Source organism: Perissodus microlepis, chromosome 17, assembly GCF_051167445.1.
Source record: "Perissodus microlepis isolate ML-2025 ecotype Zambia chromosome 17, ASM5116744v1, whole genome shotgun sequence".
Taxonomy (NCBI): Eukaryota; Metazoa; Chordata; class Actinopteri; order Cichliformes; family Cichlidae; genus Perissodus; species Perissodus microlepis.
This window is the reverse complement of record NC_140477.1, coordinates 36,950,576-36,961,864: the sequence shown is the minus strand read 5'-3', so window position 1 is coordinate 36,961,864 and position 11,289 is coordinate 36,950,576.

Here is an 11,289-nt window from a genome sequence, read left to right as displayed (position 1 = left end):
ATAAGCACTGTTTGCTGCCGACATGATTTTAGCTCATGCAGCAGCCCGCTCAGTTCCCCTCATTTGCCGCTAGGTCGCGCCATGGACAAAGAAATCCTTTGTCATGCAAACAGATAGTGTATAATGTTGGTGAGCATGAAACAGGCTGTGTCAGCATGTGTTCAGACCCCGAGGGAAAAGAGAAGATGAGCTTCTGTGGCCACTCTGCAGCTTGTGGCTAAATAATTTGGCCCAGCTGATTTCCTCACATCCCTCCCTCTGCCTCCTGAGGACCACATCTGTCATTAGGCCATAAACAGATGGAGCATCGCATCTTGGCGGTAAAAGAGGAGCAGGGGAAAATCAAATGGAGCCAAGCAGATTGTGGATTGGAGCGTCTGAGCAGACGGGAACTGGGAGGTTTTTGTTTGAGAGATAAACACAGAGCTGGATGCTGTGATGGTCCAGTGCTTCGCTCCTTCAACAGACACTGCAGCCTGGAAATCACCACCCTCAAATGAGCAGCAGATGTGATCACTGCGCTGAAGGCTAGCGTCACATTTGCAGGCCACATGCATGTGCACTAAAAGTTCATATCCAGATGTTCATTAAAGTGGGTGGTGTCTAGAAAGAGCAACTGGAAGCTTGAGTTCAGTGACCGATGGGGGATATGATGACTCCAGCTGTAGAGCAGGATGTCAGGTAGACTGTCACAGGTTTGGATCTCCAGACAAAGCCGGGCTAACTGTTTCAGGGTCGGGGTCAGATGAGCAGGGCTGCACTGTTGGATATTTGACAATAATGAACTTGAGATTCCCTTAGAATGAGAGCAGAATCACTGGTGGGAAATACGGACTTATCCCCGAGCTTCCTCTGGACGTTTCTGTATCAAACATGCAGCGTGCCTGAACGTGCAGCTTGTTTCTCTTCTTTCGTTACACCGTCTGTGGCCTCACGCTCACTTTTCTTGCTCCCGTATTGATGTTTTGTGCCTGGGCTGAGATGGACGACTGTGCTGCCGGATCAGAGTTTTTTGTTTTTTTTGCAGAAAGGCCATGTCGGTGACGGAGCAGCTGTTGGAGTTCTTTCGTGCATTCATGTCAGAATAAAAGCTTCATAGAAAGAAAGAAAATAATGCTCTTATTGTGTGGTGTAACATTGTTGTTGCTGTTACAGATTCACACATAAATACACTTAAAAGAAGAGGCAACAGCGCTCTTACTGGCAGCTGTCGCCTTGTCCTGCAGTGCTTTTATACTGAAGGTGCAACGTCCACCTTTTAAAAGATTTACAGCTGTTTCACAGGAACGTCATTATCATGGCTGAGAGTCGAATGATTAACAGACTCATACACGTGCAAACGATGGTGCAATAACGAACAGTGTGTTCATCAAAAATGAGCACATATATGCATTGTAGTCTAAAACCGTGTGTTCTCTGTGTTGGACTGAACACGGCTGTTTCTATAATGTGACATACATGATGTGACTCGTGTTGTACAGGCACACAGCATGCTGGGACTGCAGCACACACACTCCATTAACACGTGTTGCTCAGAGAGCCCAGACTGTCATTTCTCCTCAGTCACACGAAGCTGAAACACTGTAACTGCTCACACTCTGCTGCAGCACAGTGTCCACAGCCCCGTACCTGCACAGACCGGAGGGATGGCCTGGCATACATCTTAGGCTTGTTAGGCACCACACTCTGGTTTGTGTCTCTTTGGATTTTTTTCCTTTTTTCGTCCACGTGCTGGTAAAGTTTAGTCACCGTAAACCACTCGGTTAGTGTCAGGATGCTGTGGTTTGGGTTAAAACACACTTCGTAACAGCAGCTTGGCTCACTGAGGCTTTAACCCACAGAGTCGGGGAGAAGATGCCAAAAGCAGCTGATATATCATAATGATGCTGGTCCTGGATCAATACTGCCTAATCACATTATCTGCACTGACCGATGATGTAACACCAGATCGTCCTGCCAAAACACGAAATGCCCCCTTTTATAGACAGGCGTAGACTTAAATACTGGGAACATTCATGTCCTTGTTTTCCACTGAAGTGGCAGATGTGTGTGTGTGTGTGTGTAAACATGATCCCAGCAGCACACAGTACCTGGCAGTGTTTTAGTCTTCACAGAGAAAAATAGCTGGTGTATTTTAGGCAAACGTATCCAGCATCATCACTTAATGAGGCCGTTCTGGTGCACTAAGTATTACCAGCAGTGTGTCAGTAAACCTGCGTGAGAGGGTTTTATTTCCAGTTCTCATCAACATGAATCTTCTAAAGAACAAACATCTACTAAAAACGTTCATGCTGTACACTAAAGTGTTGCTAAAGGGAACTACAGCTGACTCACTCTGCGAGGCGATCAGATCCTTCCTGTCCGCTATCAGGAGCACCGAGTCTCGGTCTGAGGGTGGACACTGAGAAATTCCACAGACACCACCCAGCAAGCAACAAGAAAAACATAACAATGACATAAATCAAGCAAACATCCATCTTGTAAATTATAACATGAGGCAAAACCAGCAGCGATGCTGGAAACAGATATAGAAGATTAACGCTTTAATTATAATCATTTATTGATTACAACAGTAGATTAAAGGCTGCTTAATTGTCTGGCCTCCGCCCTCACGTCTGCTCCCACACTCACAGACTGCTTTGGTCTGACATATTCACGTGTGTCTGGATCACAGCGCCCGGGGTTATACGCACTCACGCTCACGAGCGCACAGGGACACTTCAAAAGCAGCGCGATGGTGGAGACATCTGGTAGTAGTTTCTGAAGGGAGTCCCCCGTCACGGAGTTTTCCAATCTCAAATAAAGTTGCCTCGGTGCGAATGAAGTCAACAGAGTTTCCTTCCCAGACGCTTTCCCTCTCAGTCTTTGTTTTTCAGCGGCTGATGCAGATCCAGTGAAGCGTGAGAGGCCTCGGCCCGCACGACGACCGGCTGACCTTCTGCTGTTCTGTGGAGAGTTCCTTTACTTCACGGGGAAGCTGAATGATCTGCCTTCGTTAGCTGCTGCTGCCCAGGACGAATAAAAGATCCACGGGCCCAAACACAGCAGAGGTCTAGTCATCACACAGCAGGTGGTAACTCTAAGCAGCTGTTTGACAGAAGAGTCGGTCACAATCAGTTTGGCCTCAGAGGGTCAAATGTTCTGTGGCAAATGTTTTCTTACTCCAGATGGATGCAGCACAGACTGAGAGTGAAGGAACACTGATGTTGTGTTTCTACAAATGTCACCTCATGGTGAGAAACAGCACCAGCCACCTGTGAGCCAGTGCGTGAAGGATAACAACAATGTGGTTGGTTGAACAGTCGGCCTGACCGTTACCATTCAGTATCATAACACATGACAGGTCCTTCCTAAGAACACTGACTGTTCATTCTCAGCCCAGATTTAAACTGAGTCATGGCCACAGCGCTGCTGCTGAACAGATTCTTCATGTGTGTCCTGACCAAAGGCCGACGAAGCTGGAGAACCAATCAAAAACATCTTTCAATACTAAACAGGTGAGCTCACTGCCAGCCTTCAAGCGTCACACGCTGAGAACGAACACACTCGTCACTCTGTGAATACCTGAGGATGAAACTGTACAGTAGTTGCCCTCCCTGATCAGACTACGTTACACCTGTCTATTTACGCTTCATGTTCAACCGGGCAGCTCCCATTAAAAGCAAATATTCACATACCAGGTCAAGGTGAGGTTGTATAACGAACCTGAAGAACTGTTAAATCATTTGAAGAATGCTGAGACACATGGCTGCCAGTCGAAACTAAGCAAATGCAAAGTTTCAGTTTTATTGTTCCTTACATGAGCTTAGAGCTCAGCGTGAGCTGTGTGCAGGTTTCTGCTGTTCGATCCCCGCCTGCTCCCGTCCGTGCAGGACGCTCACCACGAGTGTGTGAATCGCAGAGAGAAAACACACCAAAAAGCAGAGAAGGAGTGTTTGTGTGAGGCCGTTGCCTGTGGATGAAAGCTGCACGCGTCAGTGATTGTTGATGAGCTCTTTCTGCCACACAGACACAGTGTTGCACATTAAACAAAGATGTTCACACACAAGCAAATGCTCGTGTGTCACTTTTACTTTTCTATCCACAGTTTGTTCGTTTTGTTCACTTTGAAGCGACACACGAGCACATTTCTGTTTCATGCACATATTCAACGACTTCACGTATGTGAACATTTAAAGAATGTCAGCCAGATGTTTCAAGCACTTTATTAATTAGCTAAAGATGGAAGCAACTTTAATTGGTTACTTTAAACTTAGTTTTTATTGATAGCCTTTACTCATTGTTCCAGCAACAGTCCCGTTATTGTTAATACTGTGAATCAAAGAGTGTTTCTGTTGTGTTCAGCAATTAAAATCATTATCATAACAACTATTTGGACATTTTACTCATCAGTATTATACAATTATAGTGTTTGCAACTGGGCCCGATCATTGTTTGTCAGAGTTCACACTGTAGAGGTTTTTATAAACAACTGAATTAAAGTTGGACTGAAATGATTTTCCTCCTAAACGCCGTCTGACGGCTGATAAATGTTCATGTGAGAGTGGCTTTGTCCTGTCTGTGTGAGCTGATGTCATTATGTCACCTGAAAAACAAATGTGGAGAACAGAATGTGCTGAAGCTGCTGTTTGGTTTTCAGATTGTGTTTCTCTCCCTGACAGCTGCTAATTACACGGTCCTCACCTCAGTGTGCACACGCTGAGAGCTCACTCTACATACCAGCAGAGATGTTGGTGCTGGGGCTGAAGGCGGAGCCGTCAGGTTGTAAATACTTTGGCACAATGTGTGTGTCGCTGCTTTGTATGCTGAGATTCTTGAAACCTGTGCTTGTTATGTACTGAATGCCACATAAATATGCTAAATATATGATGAACGTGACCCCATTCTTCTGTAATAACACAGCGGTGAAGCAGTTTTGGCAGGTACAAGTCAAGTTACCTAACTCGTTGGCTCCCGATGCAAATCACTGAAATGTGATGTGTGTGAAGTTCCAACACGAGTCGTATCCTGACCCTGTGAGTGTGGTGGGAGACCTCAGGCTGGGCCCACCCCACCGTGCTGGACCAGTATTATATGCTCACTTCATACACTTGATGATTAAGATGACATGAAACAATTAAATCTGAATACAATTATTAGCAAAGCCCTGTAATCCCTGTGTTGAACTGAACAAGGACAAATCAGAGGTTAAAGGTCAGTCGTGGTAGAAATGCAGGAGATGAAAGCACAGCGTTCAGAGACACGGTGGCAGGTGAGTGAGCGATGGACGCAGTCCTGTTCCAGCTGTCACTGCTGCAGACACAGCTGCGTCACCACCGTTAAGATTCATCTCTGACCAACAAACACGCAGATTAAAAAAGACTTTTTGTGTTAAACATACAGAACGAATTATGACCGAGTCAAACGTGTGTAATTACCAGTGTCATCTGCAGGAAACAGAGCTGAGTAAAATTCAGTTTAGTGATGTTTCTAACATCAGGGTCAAAGAACGCATGTCGATGAATAACACAGTATGTTGCTGCCAAGCCTGTTTGAAACAGGAACAAACATTTGGGCCTCTTTACAGCAGGAACCAGCAGAGTGCATGTCTGTGAGGAGCGTCCGACTCCGAAGCTCATGAACTTTGGCTGAAATGATCAAGTTTGATAAAGTCTAAGTGTTTACAGCTGCACTGCTGTGATGCAGTTTTGTTTTGCAGCCTGCTGCAATGCTGCCCGGAAACAACAGCAGAGTATCTGAGTCTGAGTGAACACATGACAGTCGGTTCAATGGCAGCTAAGTGATCGTGCCTTTGCTTCAGCTGCACCTTTGGAAGAGCCTCCCTGCTTCTACTCGTGCCTCAGACTCTATCCAGTCCTTCCAATCGAGATGGAAAGCTTACTTATTTAACCTGGCTTTCTCAGTTTATACCCTTTTTAAACCTATAATAAAGTTTATTGCTGGTTTTTGCATTCATGAACTGACCATCCTCCTGAATTGAGCATAACTATTTTTCTCTTCCGGTCTGTGAGTGCCTACCTTCTGAATTGATGTATGCTGAGTCTCTGTATCATTGTGAGCACTTTGGTGCCTTTGGGTTTTTCAATGTGCTATATAAATAAAACTGTATTGTATTGTAAGTGTGTGCATGCATCTTTGTGTAACCCCTCGCTGTGTTTGCTGTAGGTGCGTGTGTGTGTCTGCAGACACTGTGTGCCTTCAGCAATAAAACAAAGACTTAAACTTTCCCCTGCAGCATTAAATCGCTGCTTCTCTCTAAACTCTAATAATAGTTTATTGAAAGATCAGATTAGCCTGAACAGATCAGCCTGGCGCCTGAAAGGAGAGCAGTTTGAACCTGCAGCCGTCCTGCCCTGCTTTCAAAGCTCACATGCTTCTTTGGTGCTGGCTGGTGAGACTGATGGCTTCTGTCATCGTCTCGTGTGTTTATCCCCTGCTGATGTGCCAGAGAAGTACTGAAGCTAAACGCTCACAGCTCAGTGACATTCATCCAATGCAGCCTCACGGCAATTTGTGCAATTCTCACAGCCATGAGCTGCACTGTCCATGCTTTTCTGGTTCCCTGTGTCCAGCAGACAGAGTGCTGACATGAGGGTCCGCAGACCGTCGGTGATGAAGTGAAGAGTTTCGCTGCTCACATCAGACCTCCAAACTTCACTCTACAAAGTTTTCACTTCTTTTTTAACACATTAGTATTATAAAATACTTCATTAGGAAACTAAATGCTTCCTATAGAAACACCAGTATCTGTTTTCTTCTGCTTGTCCTGTTCAGACTGCTGTGAAAGATGATGGAGCATCTATGCTCACATTCATACCTGTAGCTCATTTGCCAGTTAGTCAGACTCCACACATAAAGGCTCCGATGGATTTGAAGCCAGGACATTCTTCCTTTGAGGAATCGGAGGAAAACATGTTTGTGTCCATGATGCCAGCAAGTAGATTCCTTTTTTATTACTTTCTCACACTTTGATATTAGTTGATAACACCAAAGCTGCTCTAACCCTGCAGTTTGGCCTCCCGCCCACTGAGACGGCGTTTTCAGTCAAGGCAAACGCAGCGTTTTCAAAACGCTCTCCAAGCGGAGCCTTTCTAAAACAATGATGCGTGTTGGTCATATGATGCAGTCATGTGGAGGGCAGTCATGTGACCAATTAAACTAAGATAGCAGAGGGCATTATACAGCAGCTGTTTTGTTTGACAGCCCTGTTAAAGATTAATATCAGTCTGTACGTGCTCCAGAGAGCTTTTCTTCAAATTCTTTAATTCTCACTCACTTTTGCAACTTTGTATTTTTGTGTTACTCGCAGCAACAACTCCACCTCATTGTTAGTCCATTTAAAAAACTCTGACTGAAAACGCTAGTGTGGACGCGGAGCGTTTTCAGACAAAAACGCCGTTTTCACATTTATCTGGGCTAGTGTGGACGTAGCTGCAGAGCGCACTGCTGTGGAGCTGTGAGTGCTCCACTGTCATACAAACACAAAGCTGTAGGAACATGTCACAGCTCAGCAGCCATGGTGAAGCAGGCAGCGTCTGAATGAAAAGGAGAATGATGGATCTGCAGTTTCAGATGTGTCTGAAATCTTGGAAGCGTGTTGGTTGTGTTCACATGTTTACTGGTGTATTTCTGTAGTTCTCAGGTGAATATCTCCTTCATAGAGCAGGCCTTGTGCAGTGCCTCTGACCTCTGACCTCTGACGATGAGCTCCTGACCTGGCATTCCCTCTCTGCACCTCCACCCCGCACATGTGGATCTGTCACCTCTCATGCTGACGCAGCATTTTTCTTTTCTCTTCACGTTTCCACGTTTCTACACTTTCTCATCGCTCCAAAGCCTGATTACTACGCCGACACTGTAGCTTTCCACAGGAAATGCTTACTCACACTTTCCAGGCTCACTTGTGAAAACTGGAAAATCAGCAACGGATCAGAGAGCAGGGAAGGGGACGAGTGTTATTCCTGGAAACGGTCCACACCTCCACCACGGCCGCCTGCTGCGCCACTAACCCAGTTGTAGTACCTCTGAGATGTGTGTGGGGAGGGAGGGTAAAGGTGAAAGGGCAGCAGGTTTGCAGCGTGAGGTGGCGTGAGAGAGCGAGCAGGCCGACACATCGGAGGAGAGTGTGCGTTTGTGCGCACTGTTCAGAGCACTGAACAGCCCTACAGATCCACCACAGAGGCTCTGTCACTTCCACCCGTCGCTCTCCCTCACATTATTCATTTGATAGAGGCATTAAAAGCACCTTGTACCATTAATCTTGATTTATAATGACATAATAACCTGAAAGACCACATCTTTAAACTGTGTGGGCTCCTGACAAACGTGTGTCTGTCTGCTGTTCAGGGAGACATTTCACTGAAATACAGTGAAACAAAAACCAAAGACAGTAAAACGTCTGCTGCAAATATAGTGATGAGTCTAAGTGACTTTGTACACAGGCAGGTGATTGCTTGTGCTTTATAGAAAATATACTATGGCACATGTTCAGCATGCATTAACACTGGCTGAGGAACTCCAGAGTAACTTATCATATCTAATCTCAGGCCTGCATCCTCTGAACATCACAGATTTAAGAGGCCTAACTGTTAATGTCCTCTTTTTTCCTAGCACATGTCCACTTGTGTTTCTAATGCGACGCCCCGACAAACCTCACACGTCTCTAAGCGAGATATCCCCTCGACCCTCTCGGGATATTTCGTAACGTCTGGATTCCTTGCACCGCGGCTGTGAAGCTCAGCGCAGACGTCTGCTAAGGCATTTGATGTGACGTTGGGACCAGCCCAGCCAAAATACGAGCTGCTGATGCGAATGGAGTGAAGTTTTCCATCGGAGGCGGAGCGCTGAACGTCTGCAACCAGGGGCCAAGCGGTAGGAACGCAGACACATGAAATACGAGACAGAGTGCGAGCGGTGTTTTTCATTGTGTTTGGAGCTCAACTGGACGCATGAGCATTTTCTTCCAGAGGATATTCCTCCATTTACTGCTTTAATGATGGGCTGTCTCCACCATCTTCCACAGGTGTAACCGGCCAGCTTCTGGGATGCTTTTTCCACTAAGCTGCATATAACCCCTCACACTGGGCACGCTGGCATGGTAGCAATAATGCCATGTGTGCCCTGCATACGTCTGCATGTATGCAGACCCCTGTAAGTTTTTCCAGTTGGCAGCGTGAAATGCTGCGAGTTTATTGGTCAGTGTCGGCTTTCTGAAGGAAAACCCTCTTTGAATATTTTACAAGACAGTTGAAATTCTTCAGGGTCCTTCGAGCAGATCAGTTTCAGGGAAATTCATCTGCTCAGTAAGAGACTGTTGACACAGATACTCTGCAGCTGTGTGTGTGTGTGTGTGTTCTGTGTTTCAGGGTGGCAGGCAGGTGCACTGTCAGGCTTTTAGGCCCTGTGACAAAAGGTCAAAGGTCAGATTCTTATGAGGGAGCTAAGCAGTAGGACATTTGTCAGCTTGTCAGTAAGAGGCCGACTGTGGATGTTATGGAGGACGTGGACCTGCAGTGGGCTGCAAACATGGTGTGTAAAGAATAAAATGCTGACACCAGTGATCCCAGTATGACCTACAGGTGAGTCAGTAAGACTGGAAACATATACATATATGTGAGTACACTTCATTACATAACAAAGTGTACTGCCATTGCCTGCTGCTGGGTTTTTCCTTTAATTAAGTGACTTGCATGTTGGTGTTTCTTCCTGTATCCACTCTACAGAGAGGGACTATTTTCCTTATGTAACAAACCCACATCAGGTCAGATCTGTCACGGCTGCATTGGCAGCTCTTACTCTCTGTTTGGTGCCTATAATGGTTTTTAAAGGAGATGAGGTTGGATTACGGCTGGAATGACACAGCCACATCCATCTTTTGTTACACTCATTATATAATCCTGGTGCAGACACTGTGGCAGAGACTGTTGTCTAGATTTTTGTCAGTTTGCATTAATCTTTGCAGATTAGCGGCTTTGTGCTTCGTCACCCACTGTGTTCACATGACCTGCTTTATTTGGACTGTAATTACAGGTGAACAGGAACATTTCCACGCAGGTAGAATTCGTCAGGCAGACTTAAGAGATCAAGTATAATCAGCTGACTCCCACACATGTGCTACGACACGCACCACATCATAACCAGTACTCTGCTCCACAGACTGTATGGCTTTAAAGCAGCTGAGCTGAAGATAGAAATAGTTTCATTGTTACTATTAATTGGTTCTTTGATGAATGAGCACAGAGTGTTTCTGACACAGTGGGACATCATTTCTGTGAGTGTGGATTAGCACACGTCCTGTAGTGAAGGATGCGCCAAAAATAAGACTCAGTGATGCTGCTGTGATTCAGCGGCTCACAGATGAGGTCAGGTGGGCGTCAAAAACAACATCGTGAGCTACAGTGAGAGGAGGCAGCGGGTGGAGGAATGAAGGAAGCAAATGAGAGGGTGTGGGGTGCAGTGAAGGAGCGAGGAGTCGAGGACGTGATGTCGTACCTGGGCCAGTGCACAAAAGTCATGAAGAAGAGAGTACAAGCTCACCAAACAGACTGTGGAGCGAATAGCATTAGTCTGGTTTCCTGGATGATCGCAGTGGAAACCTGGACAACACCAGTCTAGACTTTCCTTTAGAAACCACACGCATGAGGTTCAAGCAGGACTGGCAAGGATATACCTCGAGGGTGAACTCCCGCGCCGACTGAGAAATGAGCTACTACTTCATAAATCAACCAGTAATTGCCTCCAGACTCTAAGTGCACGTTGATTAAAGGCCCAGCGCACACAGCTTGTGTACAGCTGGTGTAAATCTAATCAAAGTTCAAGTATATTTAACTTTTGGATTGTTTTGAGGAGATCGAGCACGCTGTGATCTCGTCATCCATCACTGTGGGGAGCAGCACAGTCTTTTCAGCTCTTGGCCAAACAGAACAATGCAAACAGCTAAGCTAGTTTGTGGATGCAGCAAGTAAGCGTGTAAATTCCTGATTGTTTATGTTGACACTGAACTCGTCCTGCTCACCACCTCTCCTGCTTGGACTTCGCTTCCTTCCACATACTTGTCTGAACTAGACCTCGCCCCCTTTTTCACCTCGTCAACACCTAAAATATGGAAAACAGCTGCCTTCAGCTGGATTTCCCAGCATGCCATTGCATTTGTAGTGCTCCCCTGGTCCGCCTGACCTCACCTGCAGTTTTAAACACTCGGCTGTCTGCACGGAAACACTGACAAAACTCAAACGTTCCACTGCTGTCCACAGCTTTTGATCCACAGCAGCTAATACCAGAAACATGCTC